Source organism: Helianthus annuus, chromosome 5, assembly GCF_002127325.2.
Source record: "Helianthus annuus cultivar XRQ/B chromosome 5, HanXRQr2.0-SUNRISE, whole genome shotgun sequence".
In the NCBI taxonomy this organism is placed as follows: Eukaryota; Viridiplantae; Streptophyta; class Magnoliopsida; order Asterales; family Asteraceae; genus Helianthus; species Helianthus annuus.
In genome coordinates this window covers 119693493-119720235 of record NC_035437.2, presented here as the reverse complement: position 1 = coordinate 119720235, position 26743 = coordinate 119693493, and the positions used below count along the sequence as shown (strand labels likewise).

The 26743-nt window shown below is 37.2% G+C and overlaps 1 long non-coding RNA gene and 1 pseudogene across 3 annotated transcripts; both read left to right on the top strand.

Annotated features, from left to right (window-relative positions):
* The first annotated feature begins 21548 nt into the window (after nucleotides 1-21548).
* Nucleotides 21549-22831, top strand: LOC110943532. 3 transcript variants are annotated; one of them, XR_004892810.1, is made up of 5 exons: nucleotides 21549-21700; nucleotides 21799-22076; nucleotides 22172-22245; nucleotides 22363-22574; nucleotides 22677-22831. It is a non-coding gene; the product is annotated as an uncharacterized LOC110943532 (long non-coding RNA). The 3 variants fall into 3 exon arrangements; XR_004892808.1 differs by having other exon boundaries at nucleotides 22363-22831; XR_004892809.1 differs by having other exon boundaries at nucleotides 22172-22290; nucleotides 22363-22831.
* Nucleotides 22832-23527: 696 nt separating this feature from the next.
* Nucleotides 23528-24420, top strand: LOC118479294 (annotated as a pseudogene).
* The last annotated feature ends 2323 nt before the right edge of the window (nucleotides 24421-26743 follow it).

The window sequence follows — 26743 nt, the reverse complement described above, 5'->3', positions numbered from 1 at the left end:
AGTAAACACATAGCGAACACGTATGGCAATACATAAGCAAACACGTATAACATGCGAAAACACAAACAGTTGGGGTATTGGGCCTAAACAGTAATCAGTTACACAAGCAGTCCAGTTAACAGACAATCCCACAAGTTCTTTGGCCCAATAACAGCCCAGTCGAGACAAGGGTGACTCGCAACCAAGGTTGCGACTCGCAACCGAGGTCTCGGTTCATCATGCTTTGGTTACGACTCGCAATCGGATCGATACGCGTTGATTACGACTCGCAACCGGGAGGTCTCGACAAATCCTGCTGTGGTTTCGAGTAGCAACCAAAGGTTGCGACTCGCAACCGTGATTACGTGCACATAAGACAGTTTCTAGAACCTGCAAAACAGTACTAGCCAATAGGATTGCAATATCATGCAAATTATGTACTATAACCACTAACATGTTTTCTTGTCTAAAATTTGCACAATTTGGATCAAACTTAGCATATTTGAAATATTCAAGTGACAATCATCATGTTCATCATTATTCAAACAACATTCAAACAACACTCATCATCATCAAACCCAAATACTATGCATAAAACCCTCTAACCAAATCCTTATATTTCTCGGACAACATCAATACACACAAACAAGTTATCAAAACAACATTTTATCATGAAAATCCTAAAGATAAATTCTAAACCAAACCGATTCACATGGTGTCCCACATATGCAAACCGGTTTTCATGAGCATCACAAGTCAATGGTTTGCATCATATTTAGCCACAAAATGTCATGAACATATTAGCAACTTATCCGAAACTAAAAACATGTTAGCCGATTATCCATTTTACACACAAAACCACATCACCAAGCATACAACTACACTAGCTAAATTATGTCATTCATGCTATCATCTAACAATCAACAAATATTATAAAGACACTAACCGGTTGGTGAGGTTCAAGGGTGAGTATGAAACTTCTAACGGGTGTGTGTGGGTGTTGATCCGAGAGCTCCTAGTGGTCACCGATTTGATCCGAGAAGAAGGAGATGAGAGGAGGTGATCTTGGTTTGTTAGGGTTTTAGTGAGAGAGATGAGAGGAGAGTATGAGAGTGTAGTGAGATTTGTAAAAATGGTTAAGGGAGGGGTGGGTTGGTTTATATAGGATTTCGAATTGGGCTAGTGGGGATTCCGGCTTGGGTTTCTCGGTCACAAGGCCCAAACCGGCCCATTGCTACTGTTCACTCGAGACCGTGGTCTCGAGTCGGGTTCTTAGAGGTCTCGGCCTACACATATATAACGCACACTCATACCTATATATGTATATACATAGCATACATACACACCAAGCAAGGATCATATAGAACATCAAAACAATACACGACTTTTTCATTTACTAGTATACGTACGCACATGTTACATCGAAAGATTGTCCGGGAAATTCCGAAGTGTCACATTATCCCCAAGTTTTAGGAACTTTCGTCCCGAAAGTTAAGGCAGCCACTGTCAAGCTAGTGTAAGTGTAAGCGTTTCAACGGGGTGTCACATCATCCCCCCGTTAGTTTAAAATTTCGTCCCGAAATTCGGCTGTAGCTTCAGTGCTGGGGTTTTCGTTAGGGAACAGCTGGGGATACTTGTGCTTCATCTGATCTTCCCGCTCCCAGGTATACTCTGGGCCACGTCGCGAGTTCCAACGAACTCGTACAAGAGGTATCTGGCTACGTTTGAGGATTTTGATCTCTCGATCCGTGATCTCAATCGGTTCCTCAGTAAAGTGTAGCTGTTCGTCAATCGTTAGTTCCTTAAAAGGAATCACAAGTGTTTCATCCGACAAACACTTCTTCAGGTTGGATACGTGGAAAACGTTATGTACCGCACTCAGTTCTTCAGGCAGGTTCAATCTATAAGCAACCTTACCGATCTTCTCGGTAATTTCGAATGGTCCGATATATCGTGGATTAAGCTTGCCCCGTTTACCAAAGCGGACCACACCCTTCCAGGGTGAGACTTTAAGTAGAACCCGGTCACCGACCTGGAATTCCAATGGTTTCCTACGCTTATCAGCGTAGCTCTTCTGACGGTCGCGAGCTGCCGCCATGCGTTGTCTGATCTGGGCAATCTTTTCCGTTGTATCTACCACCATCTCTGGGCCCGTGATTTGACTATCACCGATTTCTGCCCAGCAGAGAGGTGACCGGCATTTACGACCGTACAATGCCTCAAAAGGTGCTGCCTGAATACTAGTGTGGTAGCTGTTGTTGTAAGAGAACTCTACTAGCGGTAGATGCTTCTCCCAGTTCTTGCCAAAATCGATCACACACGCTCTAAGCATGTCTTCTAGAGTCTGGATGGTGCGTTCAGACTGTCCATCCGTTTGCGGGTGATAAGCAGTGCTCATGTCCAAACGTGAGCCAAAGCATTTGTGCATAGCTTGCCACAATTCCGAAGTAAAACGAGCGTCTCGGTCGGAAATAATTGAGGTTGGCACTCCGTGCCTCGAAACTACTTCCTTTAAGTAAATCTCTGCCAAGGTAGAAAACTTGTCCGTTTCCTTAATAGCCAGAAAGTGCGCGGACTTGGTCAATCGATCTACTATTACCCAAATAGCATCATTTCCGCGTTGAGACCTAGGTAGCCCTGTAACAAAATCCATGGAAATTTGCTCCCATTTCCATTTCGGGATTTCTGGTTGTTGGAGTAGACCTGCTGGCTTCTGGTATTCTGTCTTGACTCTCGCGCAAGTCAAGCATTTGCTGACGTATGTTGCTATGTGGGCCTTCATACCAGGCCACCAATACGTAGTCTTCAAGTCGTGGTACATCTTGTCCGAACCAGGATGTACTGAGTAGCGGGACTTGTGGGCTTCGTCCATCACAAGTTCACGTAAATCTCCATAGAGTGGAACCCAGATACGCCCTGTTACATAGTAAGCACCGTCTTCTTTCTGTTCTAGTTGCTGTCTCGATCCTCGCAGAGACTCAGCCCTGATGTTTTCCGGCTTCAATGCTTCAACTTGAGCATTTCGAATCTGGGTAGGGAGGTTAGACTGGATGGTAAGTTGTAGTGCTCGCACGCGCTTTGGTATAGTGTCCTTTCGGCTGAGGGCGTCTGCCACGACATTGGCTTTGCCCGGATGGTATTTGATGGCGCATTCGTAGTCATTCAAGAGTTCGACCCATCGACGTTGTCTCATGTTCAATTCCTTTTGCCTAAAGATATGCTCGAGACTCCTGTGATCGGTGTAAATAGTGCACTTGGTACCGTACAGGTAATGTCTCCATATCTTAAGAGCAAAGATCACTGCTCCCAGTTCCAAGTCATGCGTCGTGTAGTTCTTTTCATGCGTCTTGAGTTGTCGAGAGGCGTAGGCAATAACTTTCTCGCGTTGCATTAGCACGCAACCGAGCCCATGAATAGACGCATCGCAGTAAACCACAAAGTCGTCAGTGCCTTCAGGTAACGAGAGAATAGGAGCGCTACAGAGGTTATCCTTAAGTCTCTGAAAAGCAGATTCCTGCGCTTCATTCCACTTGTAGGCGACGCCTTTCTGAGTGAGTGTCGTGAGAGGTTGTGCAATCTTCGAGAATCCCTGAATGAATCTGCGGTAGTAGCCTGCCAAACCCAAAAATTGGCGAACTTCAGTGGGAGTCTTAGGCGTAGGCCAGTTCTTTATCGATTCGATCTTAGCGGGGTCGACGTGAATTCCGTTCTTATTAACTACATGGCCGAGGAAATGGACTTCTCGAAGCCAGAAGTCACATTTAGAGAATTTGGCGTACAGTTGCTCGTTGCGAAGGAGTTCCAGAATAAGGCGTAGGTGCTGTTCATGCTCTTCTTGACTTTTCGAATAAATCAGGATGTCGTCGATAAACACAATCACAAATTTGTCGAGGTAGGGCTTACATACGCGGTTCATAAGATCCATGAACACTGCCGGCGCGTTGGTCATTCCAAAAGGCATGACGAGGAACTCGTAATGACCATAACGAGTCCTGAATGCAGTCTTGGAAATATCTTCATTACGAACTCTCAGCTGATGATAGCCTGATCGCAGGTCAATCTTAGAATAGTAGCCCGATCCTTGCAGCTGATCGAATAGGTCGTCGATGCGCGGGAGAGGGTAACGATTCTTGATGGTAACCTTGTTCAGCTCACGATAGTCGATGCACATTCGGAACGTCCCATCTTTCTTTTTGACAAAGAGTACTGGTGCTCCCCAGGGTGATGAACTAGGACGGATAAATCCTTTATCCAATAGTTCCTGTAATTGCGTAGAGAGTTCCTTCAGTTCTGCAGGGGCTAGACGGTACGGTGCACGAGCTATAGGTGCTGCTCCGGGAGCTAGCTCGATTTGAAATTCGACCTGACGGTGGGGAGGGAGTCCGGGTAGTTCCTCAGGAAATACCTCGGGGTAATCTCGTACAACAGGAAAATCTTCAATCCTCTTTTCCTTTTCGTGGGTGTTGGTGACGAGTGCTAGGATAGCGGTGTGCCCTTTCTGCAAACACTTCTGGGCTTTTAAAAGCGAGATAATGCCTGTGACTTCTCCACCTTTGTTGCCTTTGACGATGAGGGGTTGACCAGAACGGCGAGGTATACGAACTGCTTTCTCTTGACAGAGGATCTCAGCGCGATGTTTGGATAACCAATCCATACCAATGACAACATCGAAGCTTCCAAGTTTGACGGGGAAAAGATCGATACTAAACGTGTGGCCAGACAATTCTAGGGTGCAGTCGTGGATCATGTGCGTGGCCTCGATGTTCTTACCATTAGCTATCTCGACGATGTGCTTAGAACTTAATAATGCGGGCGAGTGCTTAAGTTTCTTACTAATGCGAAGGGATACATAACTGGCATCGGCACCGGAATCAAAAATCACAGAAACATAACGATCATCAAGTAGGAACTTACCCGCCACGACGTTGGGATCGTTCCTTGCTTCACCAGCTCCGATCACGAAAGCTCTTCCCCTTGCACCATTCCCAGCATTGTTGTTTTGCTCATTGTTCCCAGCTCCCTGATTGTTGCGATTCTGATTCAGCTCAGGGCAATCCTTTCGCATGTGCCCTGTTGCCCCGCATTTGAAACATGCCCGGTTGTTTCCCTGCTGCTGTTGCTGTTGGGGTTGTTGCTGATTCTGCCTTGCCGGGAACTGACTTCTGCAATCCTTGGCTTCGTGCCCCATCTTGTGGCATCGCTGACACTGACCCTTGTTACATGCCCCATTGTGGTGCCTGTTACACTTGTTGCACTTGGGGTAGCTTCCCCGGTAGCCACCCTGTTGCTGAGTGCCCTTGTTGTTGTCAGTTTTCCTTTGCTGAGCTGGGGCTTGAGTAGGGTTAGCATCTTTGCCCTGACTTCCATCCCACTTTCGTTTACCATCACTAGAACTTCCTTCCGCAGCACTGATCCTTTTGGGCAACCTGCCCTCCTCCACAGCCTGATCAGTGAGTTTGTGAGCAAGTCGAACGATCGGCTGAATGGTAGTGTGGTTGGCTGAAGTTACATGGCTTCGAATTTCTGGAGCCAGACCCTTGATGTACAGTTCGATTCTCCGATACATAGGTCGAGACATATTTGGACAAAGAGCAGCATAGTCGTTGGACAGCTTGGTGTAGGTCTCAATCTCTGACCCAACCATCTTGAGTTCATAGTACTCATTCTCAAGCTTGTGGATGTCATCCCTGTGACAGTACTCTTCCTTGATCATGTCCTTGAAATCTTCCCACGCAGTAGCGTTAGCAGTATCCAGACCAAGCATTTGAATTTGCGCCTTCCACCATGAAAGTGCGCTTCCCTCTAGAGTACCAGTAGCAAACTTCACCCAATTAGCAGGGGGACATTCACAGACAGCGAAGACAGCTTCGACCTTCTCGATCCAGTGTAGAAGACCTATGGCACCCTCAGTGCCACTGAATGGAAGAGGCTTGCAGTCCATGAAGGTCTTGAAGGTACAAGCACGTGGTTGCACAGGCGCAGGCTGACCTGTTGTGAGGAGTGAAGCGAAATAGGTTTAGAGGCGAAAAGACGATGTGGCGGTAGGATCTAAACATCCTAAAGCATCGAGTTTACCTATAGGGTGAGCTGCGAAAGCTGCAGCCACAGTGTTGAGCAGGTTAGTGAACTGAGCCTGAGTCATGTTGACGTTTCCTCGTCCGCGTCCACTCATTGTCTTCATAACCAGAAAACATAGTATGAGTGTGATGTCGTAACATAGCGAGAATGAGATAGAAGAGAGAAGGTGTATCTATCTAATCAGGCAAACTAGTATGTATAGTAAAGCAGAAGCATAAGACAAACAAGCAAGCAAATATGGGTCCGAGCTATGAGGTCAGATAAGTCGAGCCTTGCACTTGGAGTGTAGTGTCGTCACGAGTCACGGGTTATAGTCTGGTTTTTCTCAAAAAGATTTTTCCCCTTTTTAAAACCAAGTTCACTATAACCAATGGCTCTGATACCAATCTGTCACACCCCCAAAATCCACCCGCGGGTAACACCCGCTTCGAGGGCGTGACTGACCAGGATCCAGCCACCAATTATACTGAATAACTAAATTGATAACGAAAGTAATACTTACTAACCATAAGATTAGCAAATATCAAGTTCAGAGTTTAAGGTTTCAAGTTTAAACAGTAACAAGTAGCGGAAGCATAATTAAATAGTTTTAAACAGTGTTCATAAGGTACGCATAATAAATGCCCAACACACGGGCAGACGACCACTACACTTCCCAAGCAGCTGCTCCAGTCACTGGCCACCTGCAAAGCATGCAGTAAGGGGGTCAACAATAATGCTGAGTGAGTTCACTAGTTGTCCAGTTTTAATTACCAAAAACTTGTTTCACCAGTTAATTTATCCGTTTATACATGCCATGGGGAGCTACCCCAAAAGTTAGCGACTAAACTGTTTTTCCAATACCGAACACTAGGTAACCGTTTGCGTTTCCGCAGGATGCCCCGATGTCAATGTTCTATCATCATTGAGGGATGCCTGAGTACATTAGTTCACGACCGATCCCATACCATGGCACGGTGTGAGGCTGGTAAGACCTAAATAGCGCTATCAACTAATAACCCGTTCGCCTGGCACCGGCGACTAATCGGTATTATGTAGTAGGGACTTGAGTGATAGAGTTGCGTTTAGTGCCGTTGGTTGCATTCCGTATAAACAGTAATTAACTAAGAAGGTTTCCCCATACAAGGGAAGATAAAGTACGTTTGTTCCCAGTAACTAGGGAAGGAATGTAAATGGTATCCCTTTTACAAGGGGATAGGGTTGTTCTAGTCTCGTGTCCCAAATCACCGGGACGCATGCTTTTAAGTTGTGAACTCACCTTGGGTTGCTCGGTATGATACGTTACTTGGTTAAGTAGGTTGGTCACCACGTCCTAATCATGGTTACCAAATAGAGGTCAAGTCGGGTACAAGTAAACACATAGCGAACACGTATGGCAATACATAAGCAAACACGTATAACATGCGAAAACACAAACAGTTGGGGTATTGGGCCTAAACAGTAATCAGTTACACAAGCAGTCCAGTTAACAGACAATCCCACAAGTTCTTTGGCCCAATAACAGCCCAGTCGAGACAAGGGTGACTCGCAACCAAGGTTGCGACTCGCAACCGAGGTCTCGGTTCATCATGCTTTGGTTACGACTCGCAATCGGATCGATACGCGTTGATTACGACTCGCAACCGGGAGGTCTCGACAAATCCTGCTGTGGTTTCGAGTAGCAACCAAAGGTTGCGACTCGCAACCGTGATTACGTGCACATAAGACAGTTTCTAGAACCTGCAAAACAGTACTAGCCAATAGGATTGCAATATCATGCAAATTATGTACTATAACCACTAACATGTTTTCTTGTCTAAAATTTGCACAATTTGGATCAAACTTAGCATATTTGAAATACTCAAGTGACAATCATCATGTTCATCATTATTCAAACAACATTCAAACAACACTCATCATCATCAAACCCAAATACTATGCATAAAACCCTCTAACCAAATCCTTATATTTCTCGGACAACATCAATACACACAAACAAGTTATCAAAACAACATTTTATCATGAAAATCCTAAAGATAAATTCTAAACCAAACCGATTCACATGGTGTCCCACATATGCAAACCGGTTTTCATGAGCATCACAAGTCAATGGTTTGCATCATATTTAGCCACAAAATGTCATGAACATATTAGCAACTTAACCGAAACTAAAAACATGTTAGCCGATTATCCATTTTACACACAAAACCACATCACCAAGCATACAACTACACTAGCTAAATTATGTCATTCATGCTATCATCTAACAATCAACAAATATTATAAAGACACTAACCGGTTGGTGAGGTTCAAGGGTGAGTATGAAACTTCTAACGGGTGTGTGTGGGTGTTGATCCGAGAGCTCCTAGTGGTCACCGATTTGATCCGAGAAGAAGGAGATGAGAGGAGGTGATCTTGGTTTGTTAGGGTTTTAGTGAGAGAGATGAGAGGAGAGTATGAGAGTGTAGTGAGATTTGTAAAAATGGTTAAGGGAGGGGTGGGTTGGTTTATATAGGATTTCGAATTGGGCTAGTGGGGATTCCGGCTTGGGTTTCTCGGTCACAAGGCCCAAACCGGCCCATTGCTACTGTTCACTCGAGACCGTGGTCTCGAGTCGGGTTCTTAGAGGTCTCGGCCTACACATATATAACGCACACTCATACCTATATATGTATATACATAGCATACATACACACCAAGCAAGGATCATATAGAACATCAAAACAATACACGACTTTTTCATTTACTAGTATACGTACGCACATGTTACATCGAAAGATTGTCCGGGAAATTCCGAAGTGTCACAGTTTCCGCCACGTTTTGTTGTTTTACGTGGTCGGGGTGTGACAAATTTCTTGGTGTTGTTGTTAGATTTTAAAGTTCCGTTATTCAGTACTCGATGTATTTGTTGATATTTTAGTGTCATAAATAAATTTTAATCCTATTAACCTTTGTGGAGCATTTTATTTTTACTAATTTTAGGGTGCATAAGTATTATTATATAATTTTTAATATCATCTGAGTATTGCAGATCGATATTGATGTAGATGTGAAATCGTCTCTGAGTTTGATCTAGATTATGCTGATGTTGAATTGTGCTTCAACACTTTTTAAAGAATTATAAAGAATCAATTTTTGTTACTGTATCGATCTGTCAAAGTTAAAGTTTGCCAAAAGAGAACATCTGCTCGAAATCATCGTCTGTTGATGATGAAAGCATAATAATGTCTTCAAAACATCAAAAGTCCATTCTTAAAAAATAGCTAAAACGTCTGCTGATATCTATCTCTTTTTTAAACCTCGGTTTGGCTAAAAAGTCATCCACTGCTAAAGGGTGTTGTCTGTTCTCATAAGTTCTGTTTAATCTAATGACGGTTGACTTGCCACTGTTGCCAACATATGTTGTTGCCTAACAGAGGTTTTCAACATCCGTGTCCGCTGAAGTGGTAGAAGCATGTGTTACCATGTAGAGTATTCTTGGTCTTTAAATGAAGAGATTTTTTTATTATTTTTTATGCCAGAGGTTTGAAATTTTATTATTTTTTTATTATTTGCTAAGTCAAAAATTTTTTGAAGAATTTCCTCCTCTCAATTACAAATACTCAACATCTATTACTCTAAATGTCTGTCAAAGGTAAAGTTTGCCCAAAGTTGTGACAACTGGCACAAAACCGGTAATTTCCGTACAGTTTTTATTATTATTTATTATATGCAATTATGTGCCTAAATGTCAACATTGTCTGATTACATGCTATACATGTTAATTCATGCACGATTTATACTTCAAATATTGCTTTATGCGTTACTTTAAGCGTTGCGTCAGAAAGACAAGTAACCTCACCGGTAAGACACACTATGTGAGCATTTCCGCCGAAAGCAGTCAGATAATAGAATTAGGGCATAGAAGTAGGTCCAACAGCTAAAATACATTAAAACCCAAGTATGGATACAAGGGGTAACATATAAGCTTCCCGGAGGCTAATCTACGCACGAAAAAGCACCCGAAACTTATCTAAAATGCTGAAATCAACATAATTCAGCAATAATTCAGCTTTTAACACCAAAATATCATGCAAAATTTATGAATTAGTGTCCAGAATAACTTACAAAGTATCGGGAATTGAAACTGTCACAAAAGGTGCTTCATATTTAGTGAAACTGCGCAATTTAGCACTTTAACGAACCGTAACGAAACGAATGACCGGACACTACCCGAAATACCAAATTTTCACTAGAAGCATTGTTTTAGTGTTACGAAGCTAGTTATGGTCGACATCATATTACATCTCAAAAACATTAAATGCACAAAATACCTAACTAATACCATTACATTTCAACTAAATCAAGAAACTAGAATTGGAAATGTTACACTTTACCCCCTTTTTGTTGGACGTTGGGACAAGGGTCCCACCTATTGATTTTATTTGGAAATTTTATAAGATATGTTGGAGTATATTCCAACAAATATACCATAAAGATTTGGAGAATTTTATAAAAATCATAAATAAATACCATTTCATCATTCTTCACTCCTAACTCATCTTCAACCTCCTCATTTCTCCTCTAACTTTCGGCTCAAACACCCCCACATACATCATCCATTTTCACTTCATTTCCTAGCAATCCAAGGCTACTACAAGGTGTAAGAAGCTTATCAAAGAAGGAGTGAGGTGCTAGAACTTGAAGGACCTCTTTGTGGAGCTTTTAACCTCTCATTTTCTTCCATAATCATCATCTTCATTCTTGTGCCACTTCCCTAGCCATTAGAGCTAGTAGTAAGCCTCCTGATCACTAAAATAAGTCATGTTCATGTTATGTACAAGTTTCACCATCTAAACAACTTAACTTTTAAAGAAGAAAATGAGAAGATCTAACATATTTATGAAGAAAACAAGTGATTACATGAAACTTTAGTGTATGTAATGAAGTTGTTGATGTTATATCTTGTGTTTATGATGTTGGTCATCTTAATAACCTTGCTAGATGATGATTAAACACATGATCTAGCAAGTATAAGGATAGATCTTGAAGAAATCATAATGATCATCCTTTATGTGAATCAAGAACTTGAAAATGAAATTGTTTTAGAGTATGATGATGATTAAAACATGTTAAAAGTCTTGTAAATAGATGATTTCAAAAATTATTTTTGTCAAGAAACCAAGTTTATTTACAAGATTTACAAAGTCATGGTTTCTAAGTAAACTAATCATATTTTAGTGTTAAATCAAGACTAGAAACATGTTTGTAACAAGAAAAATACAAAAAATTATTTTTGGAAAAATCATTTTACAGGTTGTAAATGACTAAATCCTTCAAGAATGTGATTTACAAACAAATAACCATGTTTTAAAGGGTAACTAAACCTATTAAATAACATGGTAAGTTACTACAAGTTTTTAAAAAAAAATCGTGTTCATGATGTAGTGTAATTTACATGATATTGGCTCATCGTAAGTCTTGATTGAGTTGTTGATGATTGGTGATAATTTTAAAAGAAAATGATATGCTTTGAAAGCATGGAAACCTCCATTTTTAAGGGGAAACTATGGCAAAATTTTTGTAGAAATTAAACACTTAGAAACATATTTTTAAACAAAGTGTTTATAAGTAAATTTTGAACATGATTTTTATATAAAAGTTGCCATAATTTTTATTACAAAATTACAAACATTGGAGGTTGATTTTGACAAATAAAAGTGACTAAGTATATATTTAGGAAAATATATTTAGATGTCACAATATGTGTGTTACTTGTATATTATGTGTAGTAGTTATATTATTTTAGGAACTTACAAATATACCAAAATTTGGAATACAAATACTACCAAAATTCCAAGAAAACACATATATGAATTACACCCGAATATCGGACAATCGAACTTATGGACTATAAGTAAATATATTCCGGAAATAAGTCCGTAACTTAACAAACGTGACGAACGGTATTTTTGAAACCGAGGAAACGGCAAAACATGAATGTCTACAAGTATTAGAAAAATATATCATATTTTTGTCAAATAGAAAATATATTATTTTAATGGAGAAAAAATATATATTTTCTTAACAAGATAAAAATATATTATTTTCGGGTGAAGACTAGAAAAATATATTATCTAAGACTAATATTAAAAATATATATTATTTTTGAGATTGATATGGAGATATACTTATTTTTGCCAAATAAATTTATGGATATTTTTCTATAAAAATCCACTCAAAATATGTATATTTTGAGAATGTAAAGTGGTGATTTTAATTTGTCTAAAAATAATGTTCCGGAAAAATAATCACAAGTTTAAGTATAAAATACTTAATAGATACAAGAAAATACGTATCCTCATACGTATAAATACATACAGGAATACACCACTAATACACAAATATGAATATGCACAAATACAAGTATTCTTATACTTGGAAAGTATACATGTGTATAAAATATATACTAGACCAAGTTGGAAATATATTACTTTAACAATATTCCAAATATTGGATAAATATAATTTAAGTTAAAATATTATTATTATTTTAACTAATAATTATACCTTGGAAGTATATATTACATCATGGATGTAACTCAAAAATATAACACTGATTCCAAAATAACTCTTAATGAACACCTAAGACTAATAGTCGTTACACGACCTAAACGTCTAATAAAACATAGTACGTGTGTAGGTAGTGATACGACGTCCTAACCAAACCCAGTGAAGTTTACGGCGCAGGATACGCAAAGTTGTGAGTTCATGTCCCTACTTTCAAACTTTTACTTTATTTCTAAACTTGGGGAAAGTACATGTGCTATGGTATGTTGATTACAAAACTAAGGAATGATACTATAGATCATGTGACGTATAGGGTGCCATAAGAACCATTAATCAGTTACATACCAAGACCGTGTAACAAAAGGTTAGATCTAATGGGTTTCAGGCAACCACACTCTTGGCCACTCTTTTACCAAGAAGTGCTTTTGTGTCTCTAGTCGTGAATCGACATGTAAAAATGCCTATGGTTTGGATGCTACCTATGTCGTTACACATGTTGATGGCCTAGCTAACCATTAGCTATCTCGTATTTCTTACATTTACAGAAGTACTTATTTCATACACATACCATGTTTTCTACAGCGAATGCTTAAATGTTTTACGCAAAACTGCATGAACTCACACCAACATTATGTTGACGATTTCTAAAACTTACATGTATTTCAGGTAACTAAAGTGGATGTACGGGCAGTCTCACTCTTGCTCTTGGATGTCGTTTATGTTTTTAGTTACTATGTGTCAAGACTCCTATGCCCATTTTGCGGGATTTGGTTATTATGTCCCATTCTGTGTGGCGATATAAGGATCAAAACCTTTATGTTTGTCTTTCAAATAAAGTTGTGAACTTTCAGACAATGTTTTATGCTGTGACGTAAACTCTAAACTTAACTTATGTTCTCAATTATGTTATGTTAATGGCATTTGGAGTTATTTTATGATCATGTAGTCTGTTTACCATTCGTATGCAATGAGAACCTTTCAAGATCACACCTCTTGCTTCCGCCTTAGAAAGGGGTGTGACAAAAGTGAACATCTGTTTGAAGTGATCTTCTGCTAATCTAACGACTGTTGACTTGCCACTATTGCCAACATCTATTGTTGCCCAACAGAGGTTCCCAACATCCGTGTCTGCTGAAGTTGTAGAAGCATGTGTTTACTATCTATATCTAGAGTATTGTTGGTCATTAAATAAAGATATTTTTTTTATTATTTTTTATGCCAGAGGTTTGAAATTTTATTATTTGGTAAGTCAACAGTTTTTTGAAGAATTTCCTCTCAACTACAAATGCTCAACATCTGCTACTCTAAATGTTTGTCAGAGGTAAACTCTGCCTAAAGAGAACATCTGTTTGAAGTGACCATCTGCTGATGAAGACATAGTCTGAAGAAAGTTTGAAGAAGTAAAGGTCTACTATGGGTCAACAGATCTTAAAGAACAACAGATGATATTCAATAGATGCTTCTCAACAGAGGTTTTCAATGTAATAGTGCTTTGGTTAATAGCAGATGTAGGAAGTTTGTTAGGCTATTAGATGTTTTGTATTAAAAGCTGTTGTTTTTAAATATAATTTTACATGTTTATGTTAAATGTACACGGTTTTTCTTGCTAGATTGTTTAACCTACAGTGAATTGAAATCTGACCTTCCGGCTGTAAGATATTTCACTATATAATATCATTAATTTAGATTATGTTGATGTTGAATTGTGCCTGAACAGATGTTTGGCAAGTCAATAGTTTTTTGAAGAATTTCCTCCTCTCAATTACAAATACACAACATCTGCTACTCTAAATGTCTGTCAAAGGTAAATTTTGCCCAAAGAAAACATCTGTTTGAAGTGATCATCTGCTGATGAAGACAAAGTCTAAAGAAAGTTTGAAGAAGCAAAAGTCTGCTATGGGTCAACAGATGTTAAAGAACAATAGGTGATATTCAGTAGATGCTGCTCAACATAGGTTATCAATGTAATAGTGCTTAGGCTAATAGTAGATGTAGGGAGTTTGTTAGTCTATTAGATGTAATTGCAATCTTTATAAAGGCATGATGATGAAAGCATTCTTCTCATTGTGTCTGAGTTTGATTTAGATTATGTGGATGTTAAATTGTGTCTGAAGAGATATTTCGTAAGTCAACAAATTTAAAAGACAATTGTTGAAGTTTTGAAATGCGTTTTATGGTAAATAATCATTTATAGTGTTTAAAATGAGTCTTATGGTAAATGAAGAGTTTAATTGTAATTATGATAACCTTTTTTTTGAAGGTTTATTTAATCATTACCGCTTTGATTGGGTATATAAATAAATTTATTTTCCTTACGTTGGGAACTGCTTTCATCATTACCGTCTTCATCCATCTACTCAATCATCTTCATAGTTTTTTGTTTATCAATATCATTACAATCTCTTAGGCTTTCAAACACCCATTTGTTCACCGCAAAATCAAGACACAAACCGAAGCATCTTCGCATCATATTCTTTAACAGTAACTTAGTCTCACTTGACATCTGTTAAAATATCCCTTTTTCATGATTCTCTTGAGATTTTACATTCAAATTATGAATCCTAAAGTTAATCAAGAATATTGATTAAAATTTTACTTCCACAACAATGCATGTTATCTAATCTGAAAATTCTTTGTTTTAAATGTCATTGTAGTTAATATGTTCATCAAAATTATGATCGCTTTTGTAGTTACAAATATGATGTTTGTTTTTTAAATTTTTGGTATATTTATATATAGTAACATCCTTATTTCTTATTTATAAACATTTACATATACAATTATATTTTATTTGTTGTATTTTTTATTGTAGAACATATGGATCATAAAATGGAAAACATTGGGTTTCATATGATCATTGATGAAATTTTCACAAGGCTCCCTGCAGAAGCTATTGGTCGTTTGAAATGTTTTTCCAAAATTTTTAATAGTGAACTGTCAAGTCATGCATTTGAGATGATGCCTTCTCGCCGAATTGGAAAATCACTACAAAAGAAACTACTCTTCTTTAAAGACACGTCAATTGTCGTTGACAACATAGTAGCTGGGAATTTGGATGTCTTACAAGCAAAAGCATAAGTTTTCCTAACAATGTCCACCCTACCTTCTTACGTATTCTATCGTCATTTAATGAGTTGCTGTTAGATTGCAATGAACGGATTTGCTGTGAGCTGATCCTTTGGAATCCAACAACCAGGCACTATAAGTTTTTATCTGACGACTACTTTAATAATAGTCACGATTGAAACTCTGATACAGGTGGAATGTATTTTGATGAATCCAATGATCTGAAATGCTTCACATCAGATGTTACCGTAATGTGGTTACTGCTCGTGTATACTCTCGAGTTGTGCGTCATGGAGAACAATAAATTTCTTGAGTGTAAATAATTATGGTTCAAGCAGTTATTCATGGTCTCCCGGAATTTATTCCGGTAAAACTATATATTTTATGGTTTCAAATTATTGGTATCCACTAGGTGAGAGGAACATAGTTGCTTTCGATGATCTTTATGAGATTTTCAGAATGCTTCGTTTTCCTAAGAGTATCGGAGTCAATCCTTGCCAAGGGCATTTTTTGACCATTGCAAAGAAGCTGCATTTGATTGTTGTTGGAAAGTCTGCTGAGCTAACTGCTGATTTGCTCAAATATGAAGAAGAAGGTTGGATCAAGGTGTTTACGTTCAATAATCCTCGTGTATTTCATTATGTAGATAGGCGCCGAAGGACTAATATAATTGAAAACAACAAGTGGTTGATAACAAGCATTTGGAGGGGGGGGGGTTATGGTTGAAGTTGACCTGAGCAATGAAGTTTTGAAATACCTCTAACATATTGACAAGTACAATGGTCCGCAAGGAGCTTTATTTATTGAGACTACTATTTCGCCCATCGATTAGAAATTATTATGTTGTATTTTACTAAATGGTATTTGGTTTTTCACACATGTAATGCATATGTGCAGCATATACATATAATGCACATGTGCAGTACTCCATTTTTTTGAAAAAAAGGTTTTTCTATACATAAAAAGTAGTGATTTTTTTGTAAAAAAATGGTATGTTTTTAGGCTTTTTTTGTTAGTTTTCTAGTTTTCTCATTTATATGTAGTTTTATCGTGAAACAATGGCTCTTTCTTTGCGGGCCTAGCCCAATATCAGAGTCATATGTACACAAAAATATAACAACCCTGGGATCCATCATCTATCCATTCAATTAGTCCATCTCAGAAGTAACTGTAGCATTCCACAGTTCCAATTTTGTAGTTATATCATGTCTCCTACCACATAAATAAATGTAATAAACTATAAAGCAGACTATTCATGTCTCTTACGATCGGTCACCAGTGAGAGATGACTATTTGTTATATTGCTTGATAAAAATTACATCTATTTATTTGTTTATTTCAGATTTATATAAGAAAAAATACGCATGTCTATTGATAAGTTAACTCAATTGAGTTGTAACATATTACATAATATATTCCACGAATAAGAAAACTAACTTAAGTACTATATAATATATCATGAGACAATTGATAAACTAACGGAAAACAAGTACCATGTCGTAAATTGTTGTCACTGCCGCATCATGCGGGTTTCCTACTAGTATATATGTATGTATATGTATGTATGTATATATATAGGATAAGGATCCGTTAGGAACCACCCTTTATTGCGAGAACCGCGAGAACTAGTGTGAACACATGGCATTTTTGTAATTAAAGTGAAATTCCATCTAACAGCTATGTATCCTTGATCTGGTTCTGTATTTCAAATCAGTAACTGCAACCACCCCCTGACAACTGCCGCCGTTGCCATCAAATCCGCTGCCGACCAGCGTTAACAAATCACCGCTGCCACCACCAAGACACCACCGCACCACCACCGTGACAACTACTTAAACGAATCTGGTTATGTATTTCAAATCGTTATCTGCTACCACCCTCATGAGAACCGTCGCCGCCGACACATCCGCCGCCGATCAGTGTTAACACATGACCGCTGCCACCACCGAGACACCACCGCACCACCACCGTGAGAACTCTTTCAACGACTACTCCAACGCAACTCATCCGATGACATTCATACATCTGCTCAGAGGTCACCACTGCGATAACTAATCCGGCTCATCCTTATACGATTACTGAGTCAAATACATCATTTATACGGTGATTACAAAAAATTACATACTTTTTTATTACACCCATTCTGTTACCAGTTCCGCTGAACACTCAATTTCTGCTAAACACTCAATATCCGGTGACACTACTTCAACATCGACTAATACAACACCCACGAATCTGGACCAACAATAATTACAATTTATACGATATGAGACTGGAGGTAATATACATAAATAGTTTTTACATGTTTGATTACTCTATGTTCCTATGTCAGTGTTTATTTATCATTGTTCTTTGTTTGTTTTACTAGTTTTTTGCATGCTTGATTACTCTATGTTACTATATCATTGTTTATTAAACATTTCTTGATTACTCTATGTTCCTGTATAATTGTTTATTTAACATTTTTCATTTTTTTTGTTTATCTACTGATCAATACAATGATCATGCACATGTGCATTATGTTGATAACACTCATACTCGTCACCGATCATGCACATGTGCATTATGTTGATAACACCCATACTCGTCTTTCGTAAACTTTCAGTGAACTCTCCATCATTAACATGAAAATGCACATGTGCATCACGTTAACAACACCCCATAATCATAACTAATCTTACTATTAACCAATACTACATAACCGTGCACATGCGCATCACATTTCCAACACCCTATAGAATCATATGTTAACCAACAACACATTCCTATACACATGTGCATCACATCGCTAACATCCTATAATTATCATTGATAAATTGTTTACCCCCTATAATCATCACTGATAAGCTGTTGACCATGTATACATCGTTAACCGTATAAACATTGTGTGTACACATGCCATATATTTTATTAATTACGATATTTATATCCTCTTCTTATTCCTTTTATTTTTAGTTTATATACAGGAATAATTAAGACTGTTTCGCATTCTTCGCCTAATGGCACACCACATTGGATACCCGATGTTGATGCTGAATACATCGCTACCGTAAATGTAACGTTTAATCACTACGTGGACGTTGTGATGATGTACAACACTTATGCTAAAAAATCTGGATTTTCCACACGCATTTGCATAACAAAGAACAAAAAATACTTGAACAATCCGACATTAAGCATTCATACACGTACACATCGTGTACATATTATGTTCAAAAGAAGGACAACCAAAAAATAATTGAACTCTTTATATATTAATTATCACTTGTTTTTGTTTACGTTCCTTGTTTAGACTTATTGTTTATCAACTTAGCGGTGCAATATTCACTGTTTTATTCATGACCAATTAACATAAATTACCAATATGCCCACTGTTTCAATATCATGCATATGTGCATTACCCAAGGCGTGCATTTTAAACATTGAAACCATAGCATCTAAACTTATCGATGCACTATTTTTAATGTTATTATGTTTTAAATACATGTACTCCATTTTCAACCCACCTATTATACATTGCAAAGTATATATTATGCGCATGTGCATTGCCACCATATACTATGTAAAACAATATTATACATTACTACCTCTACGTTATGCACATGTGTATTGCCAGCATAAACTATGCCACACATTATATCACATTAATAGGTACATGTGCATTTTCAACAGATACTATACCAGACACCATATAACATTGTAAACTACATATCCTATACCAAACACCATCATACATTACCACTATGCATAATAATATATAAATATACCTATGTGCATTGGCAACATAATCATTTACGTCACGACAGTAGACATTTGTTTATTTTTAACATATACTATACCAACCAGTACCATATAACATTTAAACGTTGTAAACTGAATATAATCATCTGGTAACACATTATATATCACCACTATGCATACTAATTCACCTTATGCACATGTGCATTTCCAACATATACTATACCATATTACATCAAATTACCGAATTAACGATCATATAGTTGTCACCGTCCAATAAACAAATATAAGTTATCATTAAAAAATAACTAACATATAAACCACCATACAAAAACAACCATAATTTTCAATATAACATTGTTCTATCCAACTTTCTTTCATTAATATTTTCCACCATCTCGCCGCCCTTATCATCCATCACATCTCATCCATCACATCGTGCTTTCGTGTACTTGTCCTATTCCTTGTATTTCTTTCTTTTGTGGTAACTACACATGATATCAAACAACATCGTTCAACATGAAAGTAACAATTGGATGCACATGTGCATATACTACCAACTGCATCATTGACTAATAACCAACCTTTTTGTCTTTTCGCTTAACATTTTTGTATTCACCTTCCTTATCATCTGGCAGTTTTGTTGCCCCTTCATCATTCTATCTCAACACAATTGTTATTTTCTTCGCTTTTTTCCATTTTTTGCCTAAAATAATAACTAAAACATAATATAATCAAACATGCAATTTCAATTAGTATGTGCATTAAACAACTTTTTTCATCACTGTAAACGATATGCATTTGTGTATCTATATGCAAATGTGCAGCGCATATCATTGTCATTATGCACTTGTGAATCAATATGCACATGTGCATCACATATTCTTATAATGATACTTACAATTAATCCATATGTAAAGTTCAATGTTATGTGCTCAAATTTAATATGCACATATGCATCACTTTAAACAACAACATCAATAGAATCTAATTACACAAAATCATATACACGTATATTAAACAAAGCTGCTCATGTTCGCTATGCACATGTGCATCACATGAAATAATAACACCATAATATCCTAATTAGAAAAAATCACGCATCTTACACAAAACTGCTCAAGTTCACTATGCACGTGTGCATTACCTAAAACAACAACGCCAACATATTCTAATTACACAAAATCATCTACACGTATCCTAAACAAATCACTATGCACATGAATGATACTAGGTCGGCTATGGCATTGTATATAAGTCAGTGCAATAAAATAACAAGCATAGTTAACAGATCAATGACTTGAATCACATTCATATAAATCATTCATAGAAATCAAAATTACCCATTAAAACAGATACCTAAAGTATACTATATATATATATATATATATATATATATAATATATATATATATATATATCTACTGGTAATAATTAGAGCCTTACCGAGTGTTAGATGGCGTGATTGGCGACTAGTTGAGATTTGGCAGAGATAGACGATCGGCGATTAATAAACGGACACGATTTCTGATTTCTAGGTCATGTCGATCAATGGTAATCGATTACTGAATATAATAACAATCAGTAACCAATGATGAGTGATTTTGTTAAATTTCTTCAGGAAATTGTGCCCTAAATTGTACGATGATATGGTGATGTTAATGGAAATCGAATTGCAGAGAATGTAGAGTCCGTGTTATTAACATTCAGTATTTAATTACAATAATACCAACATGCGATTTCATCGTATTTACCAACATGCAAAATTGCTACACAAAAACAACATGCGATTTCATCAAAAATACCAACATGCGAGTTCCAATATGTTTTTTTTGTAACATGCGATTTCACAATATCGTATGAGTGTACGATAAACCATAATTGTACGTTACTCTCTCTCTCTATCTATACTACTTTATAATACATATAGGAAGGACTTCTTAAAGTCCATAAAAATTTCCTTCAAACACCTCTAAAGCATGGTTTACAACCCTCTAAAGCATAAAATAATTTACACTTCCAATTATGCCCCTCCAAAACTTTTAGCATTTACCCAGATCCATCATCACCGTCCATTTCCTTTCACTTATTCACACGGATCGTGATCTGACGGGTGATATTGTTTTCACACGGATCCACATTTCCCCTTCCTTCTCTCTCATCTCTCTCACAACTCACATCTCACCAGATCTCATCCGCCCCCAACTCCATGCTTTCTCTCTCCCAGGCGATTTCCAGATCTAGGGTTTCAATAACCCTGAATCGTTCATTTTCTCTCAATCCGACAGAAGATCCAGTGGGGTTGACCTCTAGGTACCGTTTTAAACCACATCTAAAGTTTTTGTTTGTTATTCGAGTCTGATATGTTTGTTATTTGTGTTGAATCGTTCATTTTCTCTCAAATCTGACAGAAGATCCACTGGGTTTTTCTCTAATCGGCACAAGATCCACTGTGGATGACATCTAGGTACCGTTATAAAACCACATCTAATGTTTTTTGTTTGTTATTTGAGTCTGATTTGGATCTGGTTAAAATTCTGTTTGCGAGGCAATGCTTGAACGGGTCTCTGACATGATGCAAAAGGATTTGATTCTTGTTGGTGCAACTGGTATAAACCATCTTCTCCGAGATCGGTTGCTGCTTATGTTAATCCTCATCGTCTTCTGTTCAGATCTTGTTTTAATACCGGTAATCGTTTAATCTAGCTTTAGTTTACTTTGTATCTGTTGTTTTTGGTTGATTTTAGGTGTTAAAATCACGTTTTATATGATGAATTTGTTCAGATCTGCGAAAGTTTTGGATGATTCTGGTCAAGATGACGAGTTATCTCTGTGTTAGGCATTTGGTCAAGAAATAAGTATGATCTGTTATAAGCATAAAAGAGTCAGGCGACGTCTTACAAGTGATGTTCTTTGCAAATTTATAATGTTTTTCTCTGAACACTTAAACATTACTCCTGGCGTAAAATGTGCAGATTGGAAATGCATGGATTGATGACGAAACAAGTGCCAAAGGAATGTTTGATTACTGGTGGACTCATGCTTTAAATTCAGATGCAACACACGATGCCATCTTAAAATACTATGACTTTGCGAGTGATTCTTCATCTGCAATGTGTGACAATAATATTACAGACAAAGCTTTCATTGAGAAGGGGTTTTTCTGATGCACATCGCCAGATCTAGGGTTATGAGTTCTTATTTCACCTTCTTTCTCTTTGTCTCATACTATCAAAGGTGCGTCTATGTTCCTTATTTGATATTTGAGTGTTGTTATATTTTATAATAGCTTTATCGACAAGAAGAAGAGGCTGCAGCAAAGCTAGCCCGACAGCAGAGGACTTACAAGCTACTGAAAATCTTGTTCCTTTTACTTGGTGGTTCTCTTATTTTGACCCGGGTCACTCAAGACGTGGAGAAATATTTTAAGTAGAACCATTTTTTTTTGTGTGTCCTAGACGATAATAATCCACATTTAGGGTTCGAGAAGAATGAAATGATGAGAAACAAAACTTTGGCGTAGGAACAGAGGATGTTATGTAAATGAAATGCGAAATTGATATGTCATACGTGTTTCACAGAAAATGTAACATTAAATTTGCATCTGACTTATTTACAGCATCTGTCTGTTCATATATTAAAATTTACATTATTTGAGTATTTAGTGTTTATGATAATAAACAGAAGTTTTCAGGGAAATGTGAGGCCGCTTAGAGTCTAGACTCTAGAGATCTGCCAGTCTATGTATTTTTGGCACTTAAGGTTGGGTACTTGTGTTTTGGAAGGGCTTGGCTATAGAAACATCATTGAAACACTATCCAAACACCATTGGCGAGTCATATGATAGGCGAAAAATTGTTATATGTGTTGTACGAGGGGTTGAGAGCACGTGTGAGGTGGTGTTTGACAAATTATTTATACGGTGTATATATGATGTGGTTGACTGACACAAAAGTGACTGGTTGACCACTAACAAAGGCATGTGGCCCTATGGTCATTTTTTCACTATATGATGTGTATGATGTGACAGGCACGCTGGTGTACATATAACATCACCAATTTAGGAATTAGAATATCTGATATTTATCATTCTTTATATTTATATTCGAATTCTTTTCGTTTTACCTTATTGACACCCTCTTAATGTCTCAACATGCTTTTAGTTAGCATCTTGATATTGGTGTGTGCTTGTTTTCTGAGTAGATGGATATGAGTTCAGGTGAAGAGTCGGAGTTTAGTGATTCAGAGATTTCTGAGTACAAAGATAAGCCATACAAGCAACTGAGGAATGGAACACTCAAAGTTAGATATCCGGATGCCATTCTTGGGTGTCCTTTTTATGCTGGCAAGAAAAAAACAGAATTTCAAATACAAAGAGTTGCATCAACATGCTTCAGGAGTAAGCAAAGGCTCTTCCAACAGAAGTCTAGAGCAAAAGGCTAACCATCTTGCTCTAACATTGTACTTAGAGAATGAACTGGCAGATGAGGCTGAAAAGCCACTGAAACTAGCAGCGCCAATCTCTGAAGAAAACGAATTGTTCTGCTGGCCTTGGACTGGGATTGTGGTCAACATAGTCAAAAAATCAGACGGCACTGAATATTGGCTCAAGAGATTCTCAAAATACAAGCCTGAAGATGTTGAGCTGTTATGGGATGCTGAAAAGAGAACTGCAAAAGCGTTGGTGAGGTTCAACAATGGTTTGAAAAATGCTATGGAGTTTGAGAAAGCTTTTGAAGCTGATCACCACAGCAAGAAAGAGTGGAGTGCTTATGAAAATCCGCCAAGTTCAAGTATTTATACCTGGCTAGCTCGTGCAACTGACTTTGAATCACAAGGGCCAATAGGTGACTACCTTCGTATGAACATGGGTCTGAAGAAGACGGTATCGGAAGTTGAGCAAGAAGTTGCAAAAACCAAAAACAGACCAGTGATCGAATTAGCAACTGAGATCGACATGAGGAATGAAAATCATGATGATTTGCAAAGCAAATGTAATCAGAAAACCATGCCTTTATAAAGGACGATGGAAGAACTAGACAGCATAAATTAAGCTTTCCATGAAGGTTGGTTAATGGTTAGTGTTACATGTTTTATATTTGTGTGAATTCCAATTTTATAACATGGAAATATTGTTCTTTCTGTACTTCAGATAGAAGAAAACTGCAGGTGTTTGCACAGGATCGTGTGAAAGCATTATTAGATGAACGAGAAAGGGCACATGTTGGGGTGGAGAAACCAAGGAAGGAACATGATTCATGGAGAAAAGAAGTTAGTAAGAAAGTAGCCCGAACAGAACGTGAGAAACAAAGACTAGATGAGGAGAATAGAAAGGTGATTATTATATACAAACTTTAAATTATCTTTTCTTATTTCCATATTATCTGATTCACAAACCGGACGACTCATGGCATTGTTTAAATAAAAAAAGCCTAACCTTCATATTTAAGAAATTAAGAAGGTTCCCAAAAAGGTGTCGATGCGGGGAATTCAACCGACCCAACCCATTTTTAAACCGCCCTAAAATTTACCAGTTTTGACCCGTTACGCAACTCATCGATTTTGTGTATTGCAGGGGAATGAATTATCTTCATGAATGTAAACCGGACCCGATTATTCACTGTGATTTAAAGCCAAAGTAAGGCAACTCATATCTTTTTAGCCCACAAACCAATTCAACCGTAAGCCCGAGATAATATGAAGTACTTTAAAACCGTTTTTGGGTCGAACCGTTTTTGCGTCTACTGTTGTGTAGAGGTTAATACGATTTAGGCAGGTTAGTGTAGCAACTAGAAGCAAGCCTACGTAGTACTAAACGCGAAGTGTTGGTTGTGTTAAAAGCTAAGTGTTTGATGTAAGTGTGTATAATTTTTGCTTATATGTCGCTTCCAAGGTTTTTGCCTCGATATTGTTTTGGTCTGTAATGTTTTACGCGTATGGCATTTGCCTCGATATTGTTTTGGCCTAAAATGTTTTACGTATGGCATTGAGCTCGATTGGTTATTCAAATGAGCGTTAGACGTTAGTCTAGGTTGAGATAGTATGATGGGCTGTGTAATAGGTCAAAATAGTTGGATCTTATTCAGCCAAAAGCTTTTTTTTAATTAATTTATTAAAAAATAAAACCATTAATTAAAAATATATACTTAGGTGTTGGCTTTTTCTTGCAAATAGTGTGTTTTTTGGTATAGTCTTTGTTCATGATGTTCGTAATTAATGATATTCACCACCATATGCTCTTCCATCAATCTTAACCGTCCATTGATTTTTGTAGGAAGTGATTTGCCACAACAGTGTTAGATGGATGAGTGTGCACCATGGCTGCTGCATTCTTTTAGTTTTATTTATTTTTGTTATATTCCATTTTCCTCATGGTGAGTTACTTTAAATCTCTGAATTTTAGTTTTAAGTTTCTTTGTTATATGTGACAGCAAACTTGGAGTGCCAATAAAAACTCTTCGTGTTAGAGGAGGCTATATAAATGGTACAGTCCCGACCCATCCACTTGCTTTGGTAAAGCCTGCTTCTAGAAATGTTAGCTTCTACATTCATTAATTTAGTTTATTTCAACTGTGTGCTCATATGACATCTCACACTTGTGAGCAAGTTGAAAAATAATGTGCTCATTTGGATAACAGAGATGGAAGTTAAATGATTTCTCTATGTATTTAGTTTTGATAAAGAGATAGTTAGCATATTATATATCCTTTGCGTTTGGAGTTTTATTGTGTTTTGTTTTTTGTTCAAGGTCTGTGAGCCCTACTCTTGATTATTTGAATTCTGATCGATCAATTCTTAGGTTAGTTTTGCATACGTTAATGAGTTGCATAAAGAACTATAAAATGGTGGATATGAGGAGAAGAAAGTGTGGTATCAAACAAAATAAATATTTAATAAATAACTAAAATAAGATAATTCAACGATTAGGCTAGAAAAACCAACCAACAAGGCCAAGTATATCAAAATGTCTAATAAGAAAACTAACTTAAATAAAAATTAATAAAAGTATATCAGCAAAGAATCGATAAACTAACAGAAAAACGAGTGCCAACATATATCATGATAAAGAAAACTAACTTAAGTACTATACAATATATCACGAGCCGACTGATAAACTAATGGTAAATGAGTATTCTATTATAAATCGTCACTCCCGCTGCATCGCGCGGGTAAATGGCTAGTATATATATATATATATATATATATATATATATATATATATATGTATATATATGGGAAGGCTATAGAGAAAACCTACCTGAGTTGTTTAAACTCAAGAAACCTTTCTAAAAAATATGTAATATATATATAACATATATATATATATATATGTATATTTGAACATTTTAAAAAAAA